The 24,960-nt window shown below is 47.6% G+C and overlaps 1 long non-coding RNA gene across 8 annotated transcripts; it reads right to left on the bottom strand.

Annotated features, from left to right (window-relative positions):
- Positions 1-4,596: 4,596 nt before the first annotated feature.
- On the bottom strand, positions 4,597-10,015 carry LOC125536920 (uncharacterized). 8 transcript variants are annotated; one of them, XR_007295323.2, is made up of 7 exons: positions 9,688-10,014; positions 8,890-9,572; positions 7,697-8,366; positions 7,252-7,366; positions 6,418-6,563; positions 5,415-5,820; positions 4,597-4,815 (listed from the first exon to the last, which is right to left on the bottom strand). It is a non-coding gene; the product is annotated as an uncharacterized LOC125536920 (long non-coding RNA). The 8 variants fall into 8 exon arrangements; XR_015616210.1 differs by having other exon boundaries at positions 5,415-5,624; positions 5,707-5,820; positions 7,252-8,366; positions 9,688-10,013; XR_007295324.2 differs by having other exon boundaries at positions 7,252-8,366; positions 8,890-8,978; positions 9,492-9,572; positions 9,688-10,012.
- Positions 10,016-24,960: the final 14,945 nt, after the last annotated feature.

Raw genomic sequence — 24,960 nt, 5'->3', positions numbered from 1 at the left:
AAATATAGTTTTGAATGGATAATTTGTAATTCATTGAGTCGGACTCGGGTAAAGATGAGGAGAAGCTTCCGAGTGATGCTCGAAAGAGGGAAACTCGCAAGGAGTGAAGTGTGCAGTTTAATTATAAAAGGGACTTATCAGTCTCATGCCTGACGAGGTCTGTGTCATTGATATGATGAAGAGGATTCCTCTGAGGGGTTGGCCAAATGTGTTTGAAGCCAACAAGTGACAAGGTCGGTGTTGTGGTGCGCTAGGACCGGTATGGTGACTGAGTTCGAGAAGCGATGAAGTTGGCGCATAGGGCCGTCGAGTGATCGCGTAACTTGTGTAAGAAAAATGGCACAAGCCAACGGAATAATTTCTTGAGGAAATTTGATGTGTGCTGAAATGATTTGTGTAAATAACACCCATAGACACCCACTGGGAGTGCAAGGGGCTTGCTGGTTCAAAACCAACAAGATTCTAAAAGAGTGAAGGATCTAGTCAAACTTGACGAAGTGAAGGATCCAACTGGACATGTTGGAGTGCTGGCTCAAATAAAACGGAAGTGTAGTGTTCCGACTGAGTTGCAGCCCCCGAGGACTGATGCAAACTCGAAATGAAGAACACATGGTGTTCGTGAATGACGTATGCGTTAAAATGGAAGTTGGACTCAGGAGTGAGCACTAAGCAAGTATGTGAAAATAAGAAACCGAGCGTAGGGGCACACTCGGTGGCGTGGCCTCCGAGTGAACATGATTTTCGAATTACAGGATACTCAAGCACGGGGAAATAATAGAATGTAGTGCTAGAATGACTTAGTTGTCTGAAGGTGCGCGAGTGGCCGAGTGGTGAAGATGTGTTCAACCGATGGCAATGCAAGCGGCGATCGATTGATGTAGATGTGTCCAACTGAGTGGCGACGCACGGGGCGGCCGAGTGGTGATGGGGTGACCAACCGAGTGGCGACGCACGGGGCGGCTGAGTGGTTATGAGGTGACCAACCGATGGCGACGCGCGGGGCGGCCGAGGGGTTATGAGGTGACCAACCAAGTGGCGACGCGCGGGGCGGCCGAGCGGTTATGAGGTGACCAACCGAGTGGCGACGCGCCGGGCGGCCAAGCGGTTATGAGGTGACCAACCTATGGCTACGCGCGGGGCGGCCGAGCGGTTATGAGGTGACCAACCTATGGCGACGCGCGGGGCGGCCGAGTGGTTATGAGGTGACCAACCGAGTGGCGATGCGCGGGGCGGCCGACTGGTTATGAGGTGACCAACCGAGTGGCGACGCGCGGGGCGGCCGAGTGGTTATGAGGTGACCAACCGAGTGGTGACGCGCGGGGCGCCCAAGTGGTTACGAGGTGACCAACCTATGGCGACGCGCGGGGCGGCTGAGTGGTTATGAGGTGACCAACCTATGGCGACGCACTGGGCGGCCGAGTGGTTATGAAGTGACCAACCTATGGCGACGCACGGGGCGTCCGAGTGATGTAGACGCATCCCGCCGAGTAGTGACGCGCGAAGCGTCGGGGCGATGTAGACGCGTGCCGCGGAATGACGATGCGCGGGGCATCCGAGCGGTTATGAGGTGACCAATCTAGTGGCGACGCGCGGGGCGGCCGAGTGGTTACGAGGTGACCAACCTATGGCGACGCGCGGGGCGGCCAAGTGGTTATGAGGTGACCAACCTATGGTGACGCATGGGGCGGCCAAGTGGTTATGAGGTGACCAACCGAGGGGCGACACGCGGTGCGTCCGAGTGGTTATAAGGTGAACAACCGAGTGGGAACGCGGGGGGCGGGCGAGTGGTTATGAGGTGACCAACCTATGGCGACGTGCGGGGCGGCCGAGTGGTTATGAGGTGACCAACCTATGGCGACGGGCGGGGCGGCCGCGTGGTTATGAGGTGACCAACCGAGTGGCGACGCGCGGGGCGGCCGAGTGGTTATGAGGTGACCAACCGAGTGGTGATGCGCGGGGCGGCCGAGTGGTTATGAGGTGACCAACCGAGTGGTGACGCGCGGGGCGCCCAAGTGGTTATGAGGTGACCAACCTATGGCGACACGCGGGGCGGCCGAGTGGTTATGAGGTGACCAACCTATGGCGACGCACGGGGCGGTCGAGTGGTTATGAGGTGACCAACCTATGGCGACGCACGGGGCGTCTGAGTGATGTAGACGCGTCCCGCCGAGTGGCGACGCGCGGAGCGTCGGGGCGATGTAGACGCGTGCCGCGGAATGACGATGCGCGGGGCGCCCGAGTGGTTATGAGGTGACCACCCGAGTGGCGATGCGCGGGGCGGCCGAGTGGTTATGAGGTGAGCAACCTATGGCGACGCACGGGGCGTCCGAGTGATGTAGACGCGTCCCGCCTAGTGGCGACGCACGGAGCGCCGGGCGATGTAGACGCGTGCCGTGGAATGACGATGCACAGGGCGTCCGAGTGATGTAGACGCGTCCCGCGGAGCGTTCGGGCGATGTAGACGCGTGCCTCGGAGTGACGATGCGCGGGGCGTCCGAGTGGTATAGACGCGTCCCGCGGAGTGGCGACGCGCGGAGCGTCCGAGCGATGTAGACGCGTGCCGTGGAGGGACGATGCGTGGGGTGTCCGAGTGATGCAGACGCGTCCCGCGGAGTGGTGACGCACGGAGTGTCAGGGCGATGTAGACGCGTGCCGCGGAGTGACAATGCGTGGGGCGTCCGAGTAATGTTGACGCGTCCCGCGGAGTGGCGACGCGCGCAGCGTCCGGGCGATGTAGACGCGTGCTGCGGAGTGATGATGCATGGGGCGTCCGAATGATGTTGACGCGCCCGTGGAGTGGCGACGCGCGGAGCGTCCGGACGATGTAGACGCGTGCCGCGGAGTGACGATGCGCGGGGCGTTCGAGTGAGGTAGACGCGTCCCATGAAGTGGCGACGCGCGGAGCGTCCGGCCGATGTATAGGCGTGCCGCGGAGTGATGATGCGCGGGGCGTCCGAGTGACGTAGACGCGTCCCGTGGTGTGGCGACGCATGGAGTATCCGGGCGATGTAGACGTGTGCCGCGGAGTGACGATGCGTGGGGCGCCCGAATGATGTAGACGCGTCCCGCGGAGTGGCGACGCACGAAGCATCCCGACGATGTAGACGCGTGCCGCGGAGTGATGATGCGCGGGGCGTCCGAATGATGTAGACGCATCCCGAGGAGTGTCGACGCACGAAGCGTGCGGGTGATGTAGACGCGTGCTGCGGAGTGACGATGTGCCGGGTGTCCGAGTGACGTAGATTCGTCCCGCGGAGTGGCGACGCGCGGAGCGTCCAGGTGATGTAAACGTGTGCCGCGGAATGACGATGCGCGGGGCGTCCGAATGATGTAGACGCGGCCCGTGGAGTGACGACGCGCGGAGCGTCCGGATGATGTGGATGCGTATCACAGAGTGACGATGTTCGGAACGTCCGAGTGATGTAGACCCGTCCCGCGAAGTGGCGATGCACGGAGCTACCGAACGAAGTAAACACGTCCCGCGAAGTGACGACGCGTGGGTGGCAGAGCGTCGAGGATGCGTCCAACCGAGTGGCACTGCATGGGACGGTCGAGTTGAGCATGTCGTCGACGAGGCGTCCGACCGAGTGGGAACACACGAATGACTAGTAGGCTGCCCGTGCGTTGCCACGGGCTTTGTAAAATTTGTACTGGTTGCATATCGAATTTGATATGGACAGAAAAGATAGCCAATAACACAAAAAAACGATTTAGAATCCCCTTCACTTGCAATGTATTTCGATAAAAAATCAACCGTATAATAGAAAGACCTATCATATCTGATTCACAAAATAAAGAAGGGGCTACAAAAACATTGAACTCTTTATTGTGGTCTGCATTACAAATGATAATAACACTTGAATGCCTTTATTATTTATGCTTAAGATACCATCTCACAAAAGCAAGTGTATTGTTATTATCCATTAATTGAAGACAAACACATGGAGTATTTTGTTCCCTTTAAACAAATGTTCGAACAAGTTACAACCAGAAACTCAATTCCATAAAAAAAGAACTTGATTGCAATATGCAAAAGCCTATATTCTAGAACATGCAATTCACCATTTACGTACTACTGCAACAAAACACATCTTCTAGAACATGTTACCTATCTTGGGAGAGGTAAATACATCAATCTTTGATAACATTTATTGTTAAAAAATTGTGTATACATTTATTCTGATTTTTATAATATTGTGATAAATCCATTCATGATTTTCTTCTAGTTTGTTTGAGCGGTGTAACGCCTGATTTGGTGTATCGGTTCAAAAGTAACTCACATAAGACTCAAAAGGAAATGTGTGTTGTAGTGTGAACTCTGACATAAACCGACCGAAAGGAAAGCCTAATTCGGTATACACTCAGACTTTAAGCTCAAATATAAGTGTGAATCACAGGCAGCATCAATTGTGAACAACAAGGCTAAAATTTGCACAGAGAATATGTTGTCGCAAGTTTAAAACATATGTTTTTTTCCGTTTTAGCACAAAACTTGGAAAATACACAGTCGGATTGAGGAGAACACAAGTCTATAAGATTAGTCCTATCAATTGTTCATTATTCTATTAGCAACTAAAATAGAGAGATAGATAGATATATAGAGAAACAATACCTAATCAGATCCCCCAAATATCATGAGGCAATATAAAATGTCTGGAAAAATATAGTTCTCTGAAATATTGCAAGGGAGCCCCAAGACATTGACATTCTAAATTGCTTAGAGCTTAAATGCTTAATACAATCATGCTTCTCCATTTTGAGCCAATCCACCTAACGTGGACTACTTCATTAATACATGCAATCATTCCAGATAGCCTGCAAAACAAGAGGTAAAAGTCAGTAAATATTGTACAAATAAATATTTTAGTTGAATTGAAAGGCTCAAATTAAAAATCAACAAATATATGCAGGGTTATTTCATACTGCTAGTTTATTGAGCACCATTATCCTCCTTGTCGGCATATAATGTATAATCCGAAATCATATTACCAATTTTGGGGCAATTTTATACTACTTGCGAATATAAATAATATGATTAACTAACAAATATTGGATTGTAACAGATGTGAAAAAAATACTTCTATACTTCAAGGAATCATATGGTGTGAGTGCCGTCTGAAAGCTTTTAGGATAAATAAGGATAGAGGGCTGTTTTGTTCAAGGAAACAGAATGACTCTCCTTACACCAAGTCTAAGTTCATCATCATTCATCATTGTTACATGTATAAAACGGGGAAATACACAATGAATAAGAGGAATAAGGATAGAGAGCTGTTAACTTCATCGCACTGTTCATTTGCTTATACTGAAGAAATCTATTTATATTGACAAATGAATTCCCTCCATTTGTCAAAAAGATGCCTATTTGGTTGATCTGGAAGGCAAAGGAGAATTTGAAAACATGTATATGGTACCTTGCTAGAAGGAAAAAGATAACTGATATACTTGTCTCAAAATCAGAATGGGTGATAGAATTACATAGAGCGGTTTGCCCACTTCAAAGATTCTCAGTGTTGTAAGGAACTGTGTCAACGAATTCCCACAGAAAATATAGCGTATGATTCTAGGAAATGATTTAATTCCCACAGAAAATATAGCGTCTGATTCCAGGAAATGATTTATTTCTGTTACTCACAAACAACATGTACAACATTGAGAAGCTCCTCGTGAATCAAGCTTACAACACTGAGCATTAGAAAATCATACTCTCTTCTTGCTAGCCGGTGGTGAGAAAACATGTGCTGCAATTAGTATTGAAATGTTCTCCTTGATAGGTTCATGAAGAATGCCGGCAATGAGAATCTCATCCAGTATATAGGCCTGAAAATTTCACCATTGGTACTCATGAGAATTAGTCAGTACTAAAAAGAACGGTGTAGCTCTCGCAAGAAATTTTATATAATTCCACTGCTGGTTCTTCGGTGTCCACGGGCCTTTGTTTTCTGATTACACATATATAAATATAATGCATATAGTTCAGCCGGTAGTAAGTCTGTAGTTCCCCGTCAAAATAATATATACTGCATGTGAAAACTTACATGTATAGAAAAGATAACCCGCAACAATTGGAAAATAATTGAAATCCGCTTCACTTGCAATGTAATTTGACAATGTACATACAAAACGGGCAATGATCCAAATAATTATCTGTTACAAACTAAATTCTACTTGCTACGCTTGAGATATTCCCGTACAACACCGGGAATGTTGTCTTTAGCTTCGTTCGTACGCTACTTCAACAAGTACAATAAAATTTTCATTTTCAGCTCATAACCAACCAGCACAAGCAATGTATATAGTTAGCATGAAGATTTCATGTGAAATATTTAAGAATGTGCAACAAAGAATACTCAGCGTGCATTGTATGTAGAATATGGTTATATATTCTGACCATATATATACAATGCAGTGTCTCACTTTATCCGGATGCCCCTCGATGACTCTCCCATGATGCGGGTTCCTCGACTCCTTTCTCTGCTGGCTCCCACAACAACTTGTTGGTTGCTTCCACCATGTGTGAATAGAGCATGAACTTTGTAATCTCCCAACATTTTAACACCCGGCTAAAAAATTGAATGAAGTAAAAAATAATACCTGTCAATAATATATCCTTAATAGATGGATTTAACTATACAAATTGGCGAGTAAACAACCGTTTTAAAGTAGCTCATTAATCTTTATGCCTCCACATAAAAAACATTTTACAGTCCATTTTCTAGACACCTTCACAGATGTAAACCTCTAGAAGTTTTCAGTTATTACTCCTTAATATCAACAAATTGTAGAGATAATTTTTTGTATCAAATTAAAACAAAACATCACATATGATCCTTGCTATCAACTCCTTAGTTGAACTTCTTCTATTTTATTATTCTAAACACATTGAATTATGGTGACTTGCATTGTACAAATTTACTACAACACATGGACAAATATTGTACTACCAAACATCTCCTAATTATCATAGGTTTATGTATGCACTTGAAAGACAACTTTTTAGTTCTTTAAACAATTCTTCGAAGGACAACTCCATCCTCCATCATGTAATTCTTTAACCAGAACCAAAAGATTAGAATTTAGAAACTAATCATTTGTTGTGAGAGAACAATGTTTGTATGCATAAAATATTATGTACGCCAATGACATTACCACATGGATTTAGGTACACTGCAGTGAAATTAAATCGTAAGATATATATGAAAATAAAACGGGCATCACATCATATGCATGCCTCTGCCACATAGTGCATACCTTTCTCATGACTTTGGCTTGTAAGATGGTAGCAACAACTTCACTTGTTGTCTTCAAGCGTCGAGAAACATCAAATAGTTGCTGTGGTTTTCTCTGTTTCCTAAAGAAATGCTTGCTGAAAAAATTGCCAAAAGTTTACAAATAAAATATAACATAAGAGCATGTTCTTAACGACAAATGATATTACCAGAAAATGAAATCTAGCTGACAACAAGAACTGTATTCTGACTAATATAGTTTCGAACCCTGGTTTTTAACTAAGGTAAGTGAGATGTTTTAACAAAAAAATTACAGTTTACTCGGCTCTTGGTGCTAGTTCTTCTTGAGAAAACTTCAAAGTTTCATGTATTTTTCCCACACGAATCAACTCTATCAGATTTTGTGCTTCCAGATGGAAGTATTATAGAGAATTTTCAAAATTTGAGTCAAGATAAGAAGTCAATACCAAATGAAGGCTTCAACTTGTACATATGGTTGTGTCCAAACACCCAAACCTCTGTGAAAAATGCACAATAAAAACCTACACCCACTTTACAGTAGTTATACAATACTTCACTCAACAGTATACAAACAATATCTTATTCAAACCATGATGTACAAACCGTATCACCTCCAGGCTCCCGCTAAAAGGAGCAAATACAATTTTTTGAGTTAAGCAAAGATATAATTTCTCATACGCATATATACCTTAATTTCATGTAGAAAAACAACTTCTAACAAAAAAGCATTATCTAAAGATAAGCCACATTTCTCATACGCATATATAACTTAGTTTCATGTAGAAATACTACTTCTGACCAAAAAAAGCATTGTCCACTATGCTATGGGGTATTTTCAGATGAGAAACCGGCCGGTAAACATAATGGAGAACCCGGAAGGTCCATTAGCACATATATGACTAATGACAAGAAAGTTAGCCACAATTGTCATATCATTGCTCCTGCTCCAAACTTTTCTGACAGCCCAACAACGAGGTACAAACTGAAATTAGGATCGTGGGGTTAAGATCGTTGATCTTCTCGATAGCCTTCCGAGCATTTCCCTGACTTGCCCACTTGCTTCACCTCCATCCGGTTGGTGATGGTCCACCAAGTAAATGTGAACTGCACACAAAGCTGCATGAATCACACTTCAGTGAGAGTCCAGTGGCTAAATCTCATGTACTATTCCAGGAGTATTGCAGGAGTAAGACCGGCCAGATTTAAACATTTTATTTTAAATAGCTTGCTATAGCATTTAGAAGATGTCCGCCGCTAAGAGCCTTAGTGCGTTATTAAAACTTTGGGCGTGTGTCTATTACAAAATATTCTTGGAAATGTACAGTCACAGTTAATGAGAGGTTGTAAACTATGGAAGTACATTAGGTACCAAACAGTCCATCGACAAGTGACTCCACTAATAGTCCAATAAGACATTTGCACCCAAGAGCATCCAAATGGCAAAGTAGTCCTTGAATTGACTAATGGTAAGATTGTTATTTTAAATAGTAGTAGTATTATAGAAATTAAGATAGACGAGCAAATCTGCATGGATGATATGAAAATTTTCTATCTTAAAAAAACAATTCAACGGGCACTACGATATTGCAAAGTTACTCTTATCTAGCTGTACAAATGAGTAAATCAAGATATTAATTACCTCATTCATGTTGTCATTGCATAGTTCATCCGGCAACTATTAGTCGAGATCAGCATCCAGAACATCACCCTTCTTGATCTCTTGTAGATCTACGCCACAAAAACATGATATCAAACTGCAGAAACATATAGCTAATGAAACGTACAGCGGACATCGACCGTCCGGCAATGCTTATACCGACGAACGACACGCAACGGCAGTGCGCCACCGAGATCCCTTCCAAAAGGGTCTCCAGCGAGATTCCCTTGTTCACCCGCCACGATATAGGCACGAGGTGAAAAGGTGGCGGCGGCATGCGTACAAGCTGCGCGATAAACTGCTCCTAATCGATGTGTGCGTTATGGCTATGCATCTTCCAGCTAGGAAGCTGCTGCTAGCTGGGCAGGCCCCTTTCTCTTAGTAAGGATGTGTAGGGAGAAGCAAAACAGGACGATGGCTTAGCAGTCGCTGTGTGTTCCTGGAGGGGGCCCCTGGAGCAGATGGCAGATGGCCGGCAGTGGCACCCTAGCGGCCACCATGAAACACGCGACGAGGACGAAAAACCCACTAAAACCAGGATCAAGCGCAAAATAAATGGACACCCAAATTAGGATTGAGAGGACCTGGACGTGGGCGAGGCAGGCCATCATCGGAGGGGCACGCAGCCCATGGCGGCGAGCTCCATGACGCGGCCATGGCGGCACCTGCAGAGAGGAACGACGCGCAGCTCAGAGGAGAGAGATAGGTAGCGGAAAAGAGGAGTAGGGGGAGACGGAGGCATGGCAGCGGGGTCCTCTCTGGTGCGCAGGCGAAGTGGACCTGTGGCGCGGCGGCGGGGGAAGGGGTCGTTGGCACGCAGGGCAGCGGCCGCGGCTGGATCTGGGCGCGACGGCCACGGCTGGAGCTGGGGCGGCGGCCGCGGCGGGAGGTGGCGGGGGCGGCCGCGACGGGCGGTGGCGCACTGCGAGACGGGTTAGCTTTGAGGGAGGAAGATGGGGGAGGGGATCGGCGGCGGCTGCGAGGGCGAGGGCAACGGCGAGGGGATCTGGTGTGGCGTCGCTCGAGGGCACCTGGAGGCTTCGCTCGCTCGCTCGCTAGTTCGCACGTTGCCAGTCCAAGACGGATTTTTTTTTCGCTGGTTTTCTTTCAACGGTTTATTTCTGTCCGTTTTTTTGGCGTGGAGGGAGTACCTAGAGGCATCTCTCCCTCGTAACATTGGTTGGTTCGATTTTTTTGGCGTGGAGGAAACTACGTGGGAGGTGGGAGGCGGGAGGAAGTAGCAAAAAAGTACCAAAAAAGACCGGGTGAGGTGGGACGAAAATAAAACCCAGAACGCGACCTACCAACTGAGACATTAGGAGTAGAGATCAAGTGCCTGCACATTAGTCGCCTGAATGTCTCCAAGGAAATGATGCGTGCCCGAGTGTTGCATATGTGGAGTGTAGACGTGCACTTGTCCGAGCGTACCAAAGTACCCACTCGGAGTAGCGGACCAGGTGGGCCAGCTTGAAGTCAACGCAAGCTGCGTGTGCGCTGGAGGCTTGTGCAGGTGGCTGCGGAAAAAAATGAATCAATGCACCTTTTTTTGAATGGCCGATTAATGAGGCAGCCAATTAATCCGGCGTTGAAGATTCCTTCCATTTTCAAACTATTCCTGCATGCAGCTAATTGATGGAAAAAACAGCCCACGTCCTGACCATGTAGGAGTACGCAGCATCTGCATGTAAGAAGCATTAATTAGCGCTAATTAAGCAAAAGGCGTTACTGTTCGTGCATTGAAGGAGTTGTCCCCATGTCCAACGCATTGAAGGCGTTGCCCCAAGTCCAGAATCTGCATGCAAATGTCATCAGTACTAATTAAGCCGAAATTGAAGCGTTGCATGCGATGGGCGTTTCCTTTTCCCACAGGCAGCCCGGGCGTAGGATCCCCGCGTCGTGGAGGCTGCCAGTGGGCAGGCGCCCGGTCGGAGGAGCTCCGCGTTGCCGGGCAGATTCGTGTCTCTCTGCCGAGCGGCAAGGGAGGAATCTCCCGTCCCCGGTCGGTCGTATGCCTCCACGGTGCGGACACCGTCATCGAGCAGGCGATCGACTGGGGATGCCCCGTGGCGTGGAGGCCGTCGGCGGGCAGTTGACCGGGCGGAGAAGCTCCGCGCTGCTGGCCAGGTTCGTGCCTCTGCGGAGCGGAAAGGGAGGAGTCTCGCGTCGTCGGTCGAGCCTATGCCTGCACGCGCGGACGTCGCCATCAAGCTGATGATCGGCTGGGGAAGCCCCACGACATGGAGGCCGCCGGCGGGCAGTCGACCGGGCAGAGGAGCCTTGCGTTGCCGGCGAGGTGGGTGCCTCCACAGCATGGAAACCGTCATCGGGAAAGCGAACGGGCGGAGGAGCCTTGCGGCGCTGAATAAGGATGAGTTATCTCTCCTCCTTTTTCATTTAATGATTGATCACGCTTTGGTGATGTCTGATCCTATAAGAGAAAAAGATCAACCCATTGTTAGATAATTAATTCAAAGAAAGACTAGATCAAATAGATACTTCCTTGATCCTTGTGTTTGTACTAATAGCATGATGCCCAGAATTCCAGCAAGCCAATCGTTGAGCTGTTGCCGAAAATAAATGGAAAAACCATTTGCATCATGACTCGATAGATGTCATGCCCCACGGTGGGCACCAACTGTCGTGGGAACGATTCCGACAATAATAAGGTATAGGGTAACGGAGCATGATCTATCGAGATGCAAATGGGTGACAAAGTGGTTTTAGCGAGTTCGAGCCTCCCACGATGGAGATAACAGCCCTACGTCTTGTGCTCCGGAGAGGCTTTGTTTTATCTCAGTTTGTACCTGGAGATTACATGATGTATTTGAGATAGAGAGGGGAGAACGGATCTCCATGCCTCAAGATAAATGGTGAGAAAGAGGGAGAGGTGGAAGAAAAAAGCTCCCTAGTCTAGTGGTGGGGGTGGCTTATATAGAGTGCGTCACCCTGTCACAGCCCTAGAATTGTTTGGAGATGGTTGCATCAATGAGCATCATGCATCCTATTAATCTCAAGAAACTTGAAATGAGGAAAGTGAAAGCCTCAGAAATCAATTTAAAAGAAGGGCAAGAACCCTTTAAATTGCATTCATTGTTTCCAAAATGCCTTCATAAATGTTTGTTAATTTTGACAAGGCTTTGAGACCAAACCAAAAATAGAAACATTTTTGTGGAATATTTTGGGCTCTGAATTTAAATCACTATCCTATTTGAATTTGGAAATATACCCAAATATATATAGGATATATCTTCAAATACCTCTGATATATTTTATGTGTATTTGGAAAAGTCCATTTTGCAACATGAAATTATTAGAGGATAGTTGACACTGTTTTTGAAACTGTTTTGAATTTTAAAAGCAGTGGCAAAGATAAAATAAAAACAAAAAGAACAAAAAAACAGAAACAGAGAGAGGAGAAAGGAATCTACCTGGCCCACTTACCTGTAGCCGGCCCAACTTGACCAGCCCAGCCCACCTACCTCGTCGCTCGTCGTCTTCCTCAGCCAGTAGGCAGAGGTGAAGACGCACGCGCGCGCCGGGAGGCCTCCACCTCCTGCTTAGCGCTGGCAGCGTCCCTGCGAGTCCAGCTGCTTGCCTGGAGACGCCATGCTGCCTCCCCCGACTCTCTCTCACTCTCTCTCGTCCCCATTCCCTCCACTGGCTCTCTCGCTCGCACGCACCGAACGCAGCCGCCGTCGCCACTCGCCGTTGCTGCGCCCACTGCCATCCCCTCGCCCCCTCGACGCATCCAGAAGCTTCACTACAACGCCCGACGTCTCCAAGCTGACGCGCTCGAGCCCGTAGGCGCTGCATCGCCGGCATCGGCTTCGTCTTCTTCCTCGGGCTCCGACCAACGCCATCGCTGCTCCGCCGTCTGCAGGCCTTCCCCGAGCCCCTCGAGCCTTCCGTCCGAAGCGCTGTGAGCTCCTGCGTCTAACCCCCCTCTTCCCGAGCTCGATTATGCCCCGTAGCCGTCGCCCCCTTGCCGACCGAATCGCGCTGCCGCCTGGCCTCGTCGCCGACGTGGCACCGGTGACCAATTGGTCCTGTGCGTGTGCCGTTGCGCTCGTAGCAACGCCTAGTGCCTCTCTAGCCTGCTACTTTTCTCGAACGCAAGCCGTAGTGCCAAACCCGCCACCACCCGAACTCCGGCCGCCGCCCAAGTGGTCGCCGCCGTCGACCCTGGCCTCCCTACGCCCAGCTGCGAGCACCCCTGGATGCGGGCGAGCGAGGGCTTCCTCGTGGTGCCCGCAGCACGTCCAACCGCCGCCCGTAGCGCGTTCCCGAGCATCGCCGACACGTTCGCGTGCTCGCCGACGTTCAACTCCGGCATGCTGATGTGGCACCGTCGTTAGGGACTAATTACCCCGCTAATTAACCCCCTCTCTCACTGACATATGGGCCCCGCGCCGAAGTTAACCCTGGGTTTATTCCCTGTTTATTTTAGATTAATCCAGTGGCCCCACGCGTCATCTTTGACCTGGCTGACGTGGCCGTTGACCGGACCCACCTGTCGGTGACACTAAATGGCACTGGGTCACTGACCAGTGGGTCCCACTGGTCAGGTTTGACCTGGACCGTGCCCCGTTGACCTGCTGATGTCATGACTATGTCATGCCGACGCAGTAATTAATTTCTGTTTTAAAACAATTCAGGAAATTCCAGAAAATGACTTAAACTTCAAAAAATCATAGAAATTAAAGCGTAACTCCAAATGAAAAAATTTATATATGAAAAATTATCAGAAAAATTCAAGGATTCTGTTTATGGCATTTTAATGCATGTTAGAACAACTTATGGCTGCTGTTTAGGCCAAATCATATAAATGACATTTAAACCCTCACATATGGAGTTTGAATTTGAACCTAAGGTTCAAACCAACTCCATTTAACATGTTGCTAGTTGCATTAGCTCAAAACACATCATATTGACATGTCATGATCATGCATCATACTGTGCATTGCATTGATTGTGTTTTCCTTCTCTGTTGCCGGTATTTGTCCCCTCTCGATAGACGTGGTTTCGACAACGAGTTCGATGACACCGATGAAGAACTATAATATCTTCAGAAGTGCCAGGCAAGCACAACCCCCTTGTTCATTCCGATACAAGCCCACTCTCTCGCTCCTGCTCTCTTTTACTGCATTAGGATAACAACGATTCATCTGTTACTTGTTGCGGTAGTTGAACCCCTTATCATGTGCATGACCTGTCATTGCCGCAGTAAATAGATGAAACCCACTAGCATGAGTAGGAGTTGTTTGAGCCCTGATGTGCCTACTCATTCATGCTTGTTTGTCATGCCTGCTACTGCTTAGAGTTGAGTCAGGTCTGATTCATCGGGGATGGATCGGAGGTGTGTAAACATGTCCTACTATTGAGAGCTAAGTGTGTGAACACGATTTGGTAAAGGTAGCGGTGAGAGGCCATGTAGGAGTAGATGGTGGGTTGTCTCATTGAAGCCGTCCTTAGGAACTGAGTTCTGTGTTTGTGATCCATGAAACAGTTACTACCACGCATTGGGCCCGAAACCAATGGACCCTCTCGGCTTCTTGATCACCCTTGTCCTCTGTCTAGGAGTTGCAACTAGTTTCTGGTGTTTATAGGATATGTGTTGGCGGCCGTGCATAGCGCTGACCCTAGGGGTGGGCTATAATGCGGTAGATACACCGTGGCACGGTGTACCGGGCGCCCGTTTGGTGTCTCGGGAACCCTGTTCACATCGTTCGGGGCCGTATGTGGAAACCTCGGCCGGACTCCCTGCGGATGGAACCTGGATAGGCGATAAACCTGGACTAGAGACTTGAGTGTTTAGGTACGTCGTGGCCGACACCCTCGTTGGGCTTCCGCTTGAAGGTTGCCGAGTACATGTCGTGTAAACAGCGGTAAGTGGTGAGAGCGTGTGTGAAGAAGTACACCCCTGCAGGGTTAACATCATCTATTCGAATAGCCGTGTCCGCAGTAAAGGACTTCTGGGTTGCCTATAACAGTTCATAGACAAGTTAAAGTGGATACTATAAAACTCGCAAGATAAGTGTGAGTGCTATGGATGGCCTTCTCGTAGGGAGACGGGAGCGGATCCATAGTGGTGTATTGATATGGTGAATATGTGGACTCGTGTGCGCCACCTCAAAAAAGTTACTTGCAGTCGTAGTTCAGGTTAGCCACTGAGTCAAAAGCTGGGTTGCTGCAGTTAAACCCCACCATCCCTTTTGTTGATAATGATGCATATGTAGCTAGTTCTGATGTAAGTCTTGCTGGGTACATTTGTACTCACGTTTGCTTAATTTATGTTTTGTAGAGAGACGTCAGTATCACTAGTAGTTCCGCTTGGACTTCGACGTTTAGCTTGTTACCTCAGCTACGATCTTGTACCCTTGGGAGGGTCTGGTAGATAGTCAGGCTTCTCAGCCCTTTTCATTTGTAGATGTCTGTACTCATACATGTTAAGCTTCCGCATGTGTTTTGATTTGTATGCTATGATTGTTGGGTCATGGGACCCATGTTTGTAATATCTCGCTCCTCGGAGCCTAATGAATAAATACTTGAGTCGTAGAGTTATGTTGTGATGCCATGTTGTATTTACACATATCGAGCATATTGTGTGTATGATTGAAATGCTTGGTATGTGTGGGATCCGACAATCTAGTTGTTTATCCTTGGCAGCCTATAGGGAAATGTAGTCTAGTGCTTCCATGGGCCATAGTAGTCCGCTACAGCCCGGTTCACCGGAGTCCTGCTAGCCCAGCACTACTGCTCAGGACACTTGACTGGACGGCATGTGTTTCACTTCGTTCCTGTGTCTGTCCCTTCGGGGAAATGTCATGCGGTGACATCCGGAGTCCTGCCTAGCCTGCTACAGCCCGGGTTCCCGGAGTCCTGTTAGCCCAGTGCTACAGCCCAGATTCACACGCTGCTGACCGATATGCTCGATGTGATTCATGTATGCCTGTCCCCATAGGTTGGTGCCGCTTTGGGTTCACGACTAGCCATGTCGGCCTGGGTTCTTTGTCATATGGATGCTAGCGACACTATCATATACGTGAGCCAAAAGGCGCATACGGTCCTGGGCCATGGTAAGGCGACACCCGTGGGAATACCGTGCGTGAGGCCGCAAAGTGATATGAGGTGTTACCGGCTAGATCGATGTGACTTGGAATCGGGGTCCTGACAGGGTTGGTATCAGAGCCTGACTGCATGTAGGATTACCAAGCCAAACTGGTCGAAGTTGAGTCTAGAAATGCTTTAGTTATATAAGGGAATTGATTGTGGAAGGGAACGTAAGGCTCTTTTTACGCCTTTACCTTATGGCCTTCTGATCTGAGTCATCCTCTTCTCTTCTACGGGGTTTAAGAACTAGGCCTTCTAATCTATCTATCAGGATGACGTGTTACTAATCCATAGACTTATAGGATTGATGGATTCAATTCTTAGTTCAGTTCCTACTATTTCTGTGTGTTGACAGTTGATCTCGGAACCTTGATATTGTGTTGTTGAGTGGTTATGCCACCATTTTGCAGGATGTCTCAAATCTTTTGAGCATTTACAGCCATTATGCTATCCGAGTCATCCCAGGTTTCTAGATAATCTGATGCATTTGCAATCCTTTCTTTCCGTTTCCGATGTCCTTTATGGTCAGAATAAGCACACTAACCGGTGCGCTGAGGTAATTTATTGTCTCGACATATGTGTTGGAGCTATTATTATGACCGTAGGTGTTTTAGGGAGTCACCTAGTAATCTAGCAATGCTTTGTATCCCCAGTGTGATGACTCTGGCCACCATTCTCGAAAGCATTCCGCGATGCCATTTAGTAGTAGGTATTCTACTCCTGGGTTCTTGACCCAAGATCCACTCTACTTACCTCGTGTTGATAGTGTTGCTCGTACCTTTAGGATATTAGTAATCTTTGTGATAGTCTTTGAGGTCCGTGGTATATCATTCTTCCAAATACCATGAATCATCCTTGGCAGAAATTCGTTTGAATCAAAAGATCACAACCAGAGTGCTCTTAATGAGTCCTCCATTCTACATTGTGAATCTGTGAGTTCTACCTTTCTACATGGGTTATCCGGGAGAAATGTTGTGCTTTGCTCAACATACTAACCTATGTATCCACAACTCAGAAAGATATATGTTCCCTTGAGTTGTCCCTCTTCATTTGTATTCCAACCATCATCTATCAATTGATAGTCAGGAGTAATTGTGCATCCGTGTTATCGATGCTTATTATTCCTGTGGTCCGTCAAGCCATTCTAGTTCAGAATGACTAGGAGAAACAAACTCCAGTACCTCATCCATTTCTAGGATTGGGTCAAAGCAGTTGTATTATGAAGATCAAATGCAATCAAGCTCTGATTCTGTTCTACCCTGAAGTATTACCCACTTTTATGTCAGGAACGTCATGAGAATTGCACCTTCTCTTATGAATTTTTGATGCAGCGATACTCTCGCCATCATCGTTCATTCCTCGGTCCCGTGTTGCCATAACCGGAATGCCGACAAGTGAACTGTGATCTGTGAAATCAATACTCCTAGAAACCTCGTTGCTTGGTAGTTAATGGACAATAAAATCATTCTTAGCGTGTTGGTTATTGAATCATCATTCTAAGATTGATCGTGCTACCTAGTCCATTTTCTTGGTGCACTCTTCGATCAAGAGTTGGGACTGTGTCTATCCTTGCTTAGTTGATCATATCATCTTGCCCTGAAAAGCAAGATTGTTCTCGAGCTTAGTAACATATCGGTGGTTCGTGATTTTCTGAAGATCTTCTCGGAAGTATTACCTGGTTGTTACCTGACCGGTATGTTGAGTTCGTGATTAAATGGGTTTTCTTATAAATCACCCCTTCTCCAAGAATCTGTGTTGGATATCCCTGAGCTAGTTGGTTGAGCTAAACAACAACTTGGAGAGTTGGAAGATAAAACTTGTCTGACTTAGTTCATGTTAAGGGATATCTTTTTGGTGTGTGTGTGATGAAGAAAGATGATATCTCCATCGATTGGTCCTCGTGATCAATTGTTGGATCTATTGCCTTGTCAAAACCTTGACTTGAGTATGGGCTATTGTCAAGTCAAATAAGAACCAACGATGTTTCTAATGTTGTCTTACTCGTGGTTGATCCCTCGAGCATACACCATTACATCTTTTTTTTCTGACCAATACTATCACATTGTTCACATAGTGGTGGAAGTCCAGTGATATGGAAATCCCGATGAGTTGTTGTTGAGCCCATTAGCAGCATTTTGTCTCCTCCATGATTTGTGTTGAACATCCAGCTAGTGTTGAAAACTTGTGTAAGCATTTTCTTCATGCCCCGTTCATATAGAATATGTTTGGATGAAAGTAGTGACCTCCTCTAAGTTCACGTGCAAACGATGCAAGTTGCCACCGTGAGTTCGAGAAAGGTAGTTTTTGTTTCCTCTGGTACCATCCCAAGTCAGTCATGCATGTGCGAAGTATGCTATGGTTTGACAGGCTCGCTACCTCCATTCCATTTGTATTCCCTATCACACCAAGCCACTGGCTGATTTGTTCAGGGAAAAGAAGTTTCTTCATAAGAGCTAGTCATATGACTTATGCAAGGACTTCGATATCCTTGATGATGGTTCCCAACTAGGAATCGATAGTGTTTTATTATAAGACTACTATGTGGTCATGTTTGTCTGGGACAACATGTTCACATGTGTTTAGCAGAACGAGCTCATGTTTTGGAGCTTACTACCATAGTCCATTTCCTGAGAATCTCGCAATGTCATCTCGTTGATTTGTGTTGCAAACTTTCATTTTCTTTCTAGACTCGATGAGTCTGGAATATCCTGACACCAACCAGATCTAAATCTCAGGAAGATGTGATGGTTGGGACGTTTTCTCAAGAGCTATAATATTGATCTCTCTGTAACCCGGTAAAGTGGATGTCGTGACCAACACACCCAGCCGGAAGACCTATTATTGTAGTATCTCAATTGAGTAAGTTGGCCACCTCCCCATAAGGATCTCGCAGAATTTATTCCAATAGTAGTTCCTTATGGATTTCTGTGTTTCCGAAGTCCGACCTGCTACTTGATGTTCTAGATACCCAACCATTTCAAAGAATGGTTAGGCTAGCACATCAAGGAGAGCATTAGAAGCGGAGCGCTAAATGTCTCTCGGTCGATCATCTAGATTTTGATCCCTTGGCCTCGTTAAGGTGAAATCTGAGAAAGTGTTATCCTTCTTTGCATCTGCATCTTCCACCATTATTCATCATGGTAGCATGTTGTGTTGCCAGGATCCTTGATACGGATATTGGTAAAACCTTGATGAATACGGAAATGCTCAAGTTCTTGAGAGCACGCGCAAGCACTAGGATTTATCGTCGGCATTAATTGGGATCCGTTCTTAGTTTCTTCGATTATGCCATAACCTTTCAAACAGTGGAATCTCTCTCTACTGTTGGGTTTCTCCCCAGTTACTAGAATCATTCCTAGCGTTTGCATTTTGTTCCCAGCTTGCACCGCCATTGTGTCATCCTACTACGGACTACCCTTCTCAGTAATTACTAACCAGGATCATCCTCAAAGTGGTCCTACCACGGGTCCCATCCATCTCCGGTGATAAGCAAAAATCATCCATTGCGTTGTCTTCAACAAGGTAGTCCACGTCATCCATCCTAGTCAGAGTTTGCCATTTCTTCGAGCTCTTTCAAACGATCAATTGTAAATTGCCTTAAGTTGGTATGAAGAGTTTCAATGATCTATGGATCAAAAGTAATTCTTTTTGCCACTTAAGGGAACAATCCATTGAGTCACTTTTCCCAAGGTGCCCCGTTATGGGATCATGGCAATTATTTCCCCACCACCTTGACACCATCCACCATCTTTCTAAGCATGGAATTGTTGCCCACCAAATCAAACCCCGTCGTTTGTTCTTCCATCCCTCTCGATGTGTTTTGTGTCTCAACTCGAGATGTTTCAACATCTCATTCCGCGAGTTGAGATTGTATAGTTTGATCTTTGGGAAGATCAATCCTAGTAGAGTTTCTTTCCGTCGTCATCTCGTGGACGAAGATCTCAAAAGCGAGGATGTCAAGATCAACGTATGCTACGAATCAACAACCTTATGAGGTGCAACTTGGATCGTGAAGATTGTGTTGGTCTTGTGCCCCTCTTTCTTCTTACCTCACGTCTTGAATCTCGGGACGAGATTCTTGTTTAGTGGGGGTGAGTTGTCACAGCCCTAGAATTGTTTGGAGATGGTTGCATCAGTGAGCATCATGCATCCTATTAATCTCAAGAAACTTGAAATGAGGAAAGTGAAAGCCTCAGAAATCAATTTAAAAGAAGGGCAAGAACCCTTTAAATTGCATTCATTGTTTCCAAAATGCCTTCATAAATGTTTGTTAATTTTGGAAAGGCTTTGAGACCAAACCAAAAATAGGGAACATTTTTGTGGAATATTTTGGGCACTGAATTTAAATCACTATCCTATTTGAATTTGGAAATATACCCAAATATATATAGGATATATCTTCAAATACCTCTGATATATTTTATGTGCATTTGGAAAAGTCCATTTTGCAACATGAAATTATTAGAGGATAATTGACATTGTTTTTGAAACTGTTTTGAATTTTAAAAGCAGTGGCAAAGATAAAATAAAAACAAACAGAACAAAAAAAACAGAAACAGAGAGAGGAGAAAGGAATCTACCTGGCCCACTTACCTGTAGCCGGCCCAACTTGACCAGCCCAGTCCACCTACCTCATCGCTCGTCATCTTCCTCAGCCAGTAGACAGAGGTGAAGACGCACGCGCGCGCCGGGAGGCCTCCACCTCCTGCTTCGCGCTGGCAGCGTCCCTGCGAGTCCAACTGCTTGCCTGGAGACGCCACGCTGCCTCCCCCGACTCTCTCTCACTCTCTCGTCCCCATCCCCTCCCCTGGCTCTCTCGCTCGCACGCACCGAACGCAGCCACCGCCGCTCGACGTTGCTGCGCCCACTGCCATCCCCTCGCCCCCTCGACGCATCCAGAAGCTTCACTACAACGCCCGACGTCTCTAAGCTGACGCGCTCGAGCCCGTAGGCACTGCATCGCCGGCATCGGCTTCATCTTCTTCCTCGGGCTCCGACAAACACCATCGCCGCTCCACCGTCTGCGGGCCTTCCCCGAGCCCCTCGAGCCTTCCGTCCGAAGCGCTGTGAGCTCCTGCGTCTAACCCCCCTCTTCCCGAGCTCGATTATGCCCCGTAGCCGTCGCCCCCTTGCCGACCGAATCGCGCTGCCGACTGGCCTCGTCGCCGACGTGGCTCCAGTGACCAATTGGTCCTGTGCGTGTGCCGTTGCGCTCGTAGCAACGCCTAGTGCCTCTCTAGCCTGCTACTTTTCTCGAACGCAAGCCGTAGCGCCAAACCCGCCACCACCCGAACTCCGGCCACCGCCCAAGTGGTCGCCGCTGTCGACCCCGGCCTCCCCGCACCCAGCTGCGAGCACCCCTGGATGCGGGCGAGCGAGGGCTTCCTCATGGTGCCTGCAGCACGTCCAACCGCCGCCCGTAGCGCGTTCCCGAGCATCGCCAGCGCGTTCGCGTGCTCGCCGACGTTCAACTCCGGCGTGCTGATGTGGCATCGTCGTTAGGGACTAATTACCCCGCTAATTAACCCCTCTCTCACTGACATATGGGCCCCGCGCCCAAGTTAACCCTGGGTTTATTCCCTGTTTATTTTAGATTAATCCAGTGGCCCCACGCGTCATCTTTGACCCGGCTGACGTGGCCGTTGACCGGACCACCTGTCGGTGACACTAAATGGCACTAGGTCACTGACCAGTGGGTTCCACTGGTCAGGTTTGACCTGGACCGTGCCCCGTTGACCTGCTGATGTCATGACGATGTCATGCCGACGCAGTAATTAATTTCTGTTTTAAAACAATTCAGGAAATTCCAGAAAATGACTTAAACTTCAAAAAATCATAGAAATTAAAGCGTAACTCCAAATGAAATAATTTATATATGAAAAATTATCAGAAAAATTCAAGGATTCTGTTTATGGCATTTTAATGCATGTTAGAACAACTTATGGCTGCTGTTTAGGCCAAATCATATAAATGACATTTAAACCCTCACATATGGAGTTTGAATTTGAACCTAAGGTTCAAACCAACTCCATTTAACATGTTGCTAGTTGCATTAGCTCAAAACACATCATATTGACATGTCATGATCATGTATCATATTGTGCATTGCATTGATTGTGTTTTCCTTCTTTGTTGCCGGTATTTGTCCCCTCTTGATAGACGTGGTTTCAACGACGAGTTCGATGACACCGATGAAGAACTATAATATCTTCAGAAGTGCCAGGCAAGCACAACCCCCTTGTTCATTCCGATACAAGCCCACTCTCTTGCTCCTGCTCTCTTTTACTGCATTAGGACAACAACGATTCATCTGTTACTTGTTGCGGTAGTTGAACCCCTTATCCTCTACATGACCTGTCATTGCCACAGTAAATAGATGAAACCCACTAGCATGAGTAGGAGTTGTTTGAGCCCTGATGTGCCTACTCATTCATGCTTGTTTGTCATGCCTGCTACTGCTTAGAGTTGAGTCAGGTCTGATTCATCGGGGATGGATCGGAGGTGTGTAAACATGTCCTACTGTTGAGAGCTAAGTGTGTGAACACGATTTGGTAAAGGTAGTGGTGAGAGGCCATGTAGGAGTACATGGTGGGTTGTCTCATTGAAGCCGTCCTTAGGAACTGAGTTCTGTGTTTGTGATCCATGAAACAGTTACTACCACGCATTGGGCCCGAAACCAATGGACCCTCTCGGCTTCTTGATCACCCTTGTCCTCTGTCCAGGAGTTGCAACTAGTTTCTGGTGTTTATAGGATATGTGTTGGCGGCCGTGCGTAGCGCTGACCCTAGGGGTGGGCTATGATGCGGTAGATACACCATGGCACGGTGTACCGGGTGCCCGTTTGGTGTCTCGGGAACCCTGTTCACATCGTTCGGGGCCGTATGTGGAAACCTCGGCCGGACTCCCTGCGGATGGAACCTGGATAGGCGATAAACCTGGACTAGAGACTTGAGTGTTTAGGTACGTCGTGGCCGACACCCTCGTTGGGCTTCCGCTTGAAGGTTGCCGAGTACATGTTGTGTAAACGGCGGTAAGTGGTGAGAGCGTGTGTGAAGAAGTACACCCCTGCAGGGTTAACATCATCTATTCGAATAGCCGTGTCCGCGGTAAAGGACTTCTGGGTTGCCTATAACAGTTCATAGACAAGTGAAAGTGGATACTCTAAAACTCGCAAGATAAGTGTGAGTGCTATGGATGGCCTTCTCATAGGGAGACGGGAGCGGATCCATAGTGGTGTATTGATATGGTGAATATGTGGACTCGTGTGCGCCACCTCAAAAGAGTTACTTGCAGTCGTAGTTCAGGTTAGCCACTGAGTCAAAAGCTGGGTTGCTGCAGTTAAACCCCACCGTCCCTTTTGTTGATAATGATGCATATGTAGCTAGTTTTGATGTAAGTCTTGCTGGGTACATTTGTACCCACGTTTGCTTAATTTATGTTTTGTAGAGAGACGTCAGTATCACTAGTAGTTCCGCTTGGACTTCGACGTTTAGATTTTTACCTCAGCTATGATCTTGTACCCTTGGGAGGGTCTGGTAGATAGTCAGGCTTCTTAGCCCTTTTCATCTGTAGATGTCTGTACTCAGACATGTTAAGCTTCCGCATGTGTTTTGATTTGTATGCTATGATTGTTGGGTCATGGGACCCATGTTTGTAATATCTCGCTCCTCGGAGCCTAATGAATAAATACTTGAGTCGTAGAGTTATGTTGTGATGCCATGTTGTATTTACACATATCGAGCATATTGTGTGTATGATTGAAATGCTTGGTATGTGTGGGATCCGACAATCTAGTTGTTTATCCTTGGCAGCCTCTCTTATAGGGAAATGTAGTCTAGTGCTTCCATGGGCCATAGTAGTCCGCTACAGCCCGGTTCACCGGAGTCCTGCTAGCCCAGCACTACTGCTCAGGACACTTGACTGGCCGGCATGTGTTTCACTTTGTTCCTGTGTCTGTCCCTTCGGGGAAATGTCACGCGGTGACATCCGGAGTCCTGCCTAGCCTGCTACAGCCCGGGTTCCCGGAGTCCTGTTAGCCCAGTGCTACAGCCCGGATTCACACGCTGCTGACCGACATGCTCGATGTGATTCATGTATGCCTGTCCCCATAGGTTGGTGCCGCTTTGGGTTCACGACTAGCCATGTCGGCCGGGGTTCTCTGTCATATGGATGCTAGCGACACTATCATATACGTGAGCCAAAAGGCGCATACTGTCCCGGGCCATGGTAAGGCGACGCCCGTGGGAATACCGTGCGTGAGGCTGCAAAGTGATATGAGGTGTTACCGGCTAGATCGATGTGACTTCGAATCGGGGTCCTGACACACCCCCTCACCTCCTATGTTACAAAGTGGGGGCGTTACAGCCATAACTCAGCCTACTACTAAGATGATGCTTTGAGTGCCTTGTTGACTGCTGGTCTTCGCATATCTGAGTGAGATCAGGTGCTTCGAGTGGAATGAGTTGGTTGAGTGGTTGTTGTCGTCCGAGTCACTTGATGGTCATCCGAGTGGATAGTATGTCTGTATGAAATTTATCTGGACCCACATGCTATGTGGACCCCATGCTTTATGATATTTCGACCCTTCGTGGGCCTACCTATTATGTGTATCCCCAACACAACCCGCCCCCTTCCCCCCTTCGAACCCTAGCTCGCGGCCGCCGCCGCCGCCGCCGCCGCCAACCCTGCCGGTCTGCCCGTTCCTCCTAGCTTAGATAATAAAGTTCAGGTTATCCAGCGATTCCCATACCGTTGGCCCACTCCCCTAAGTTTTTAGATGAGGCCTACGGTGTCCCTTCCCGCTAGATCCACATCCCCTGCTCCAGAATGTTGCAGCCTAAGCTCGACCACGTATCCCGGGGAGCCCGGCGAGCGTTCGGCCAAGAAGTTTATCATGGCCTCTCCGGTGGACATTGGCGAGGTGGCCGTCATTCATCCCGACTT

The sequence above is a fragment of the Triticum urartu genome, chromosome 2A (assembly GCF_056163025.1).
Source record: "Triticum urartu cultivar PI428250 chromosome 2A, HENAU_Tu73, whole genome shotgun sequence".
In the NCBI taxonomy this organism is placed as follows: domain Eukaryota; kingdom Viridiplantae; phylum Streptophyta; class Magnoliopsida; order Poales; family Poaceae; genus Triticum; species Triticum urartu.
The sequence above is the reverse complement of the archived record's forward strand: the minus strand, read 5'-3'. Positions and strand labels throughout refer to the sequence as shown.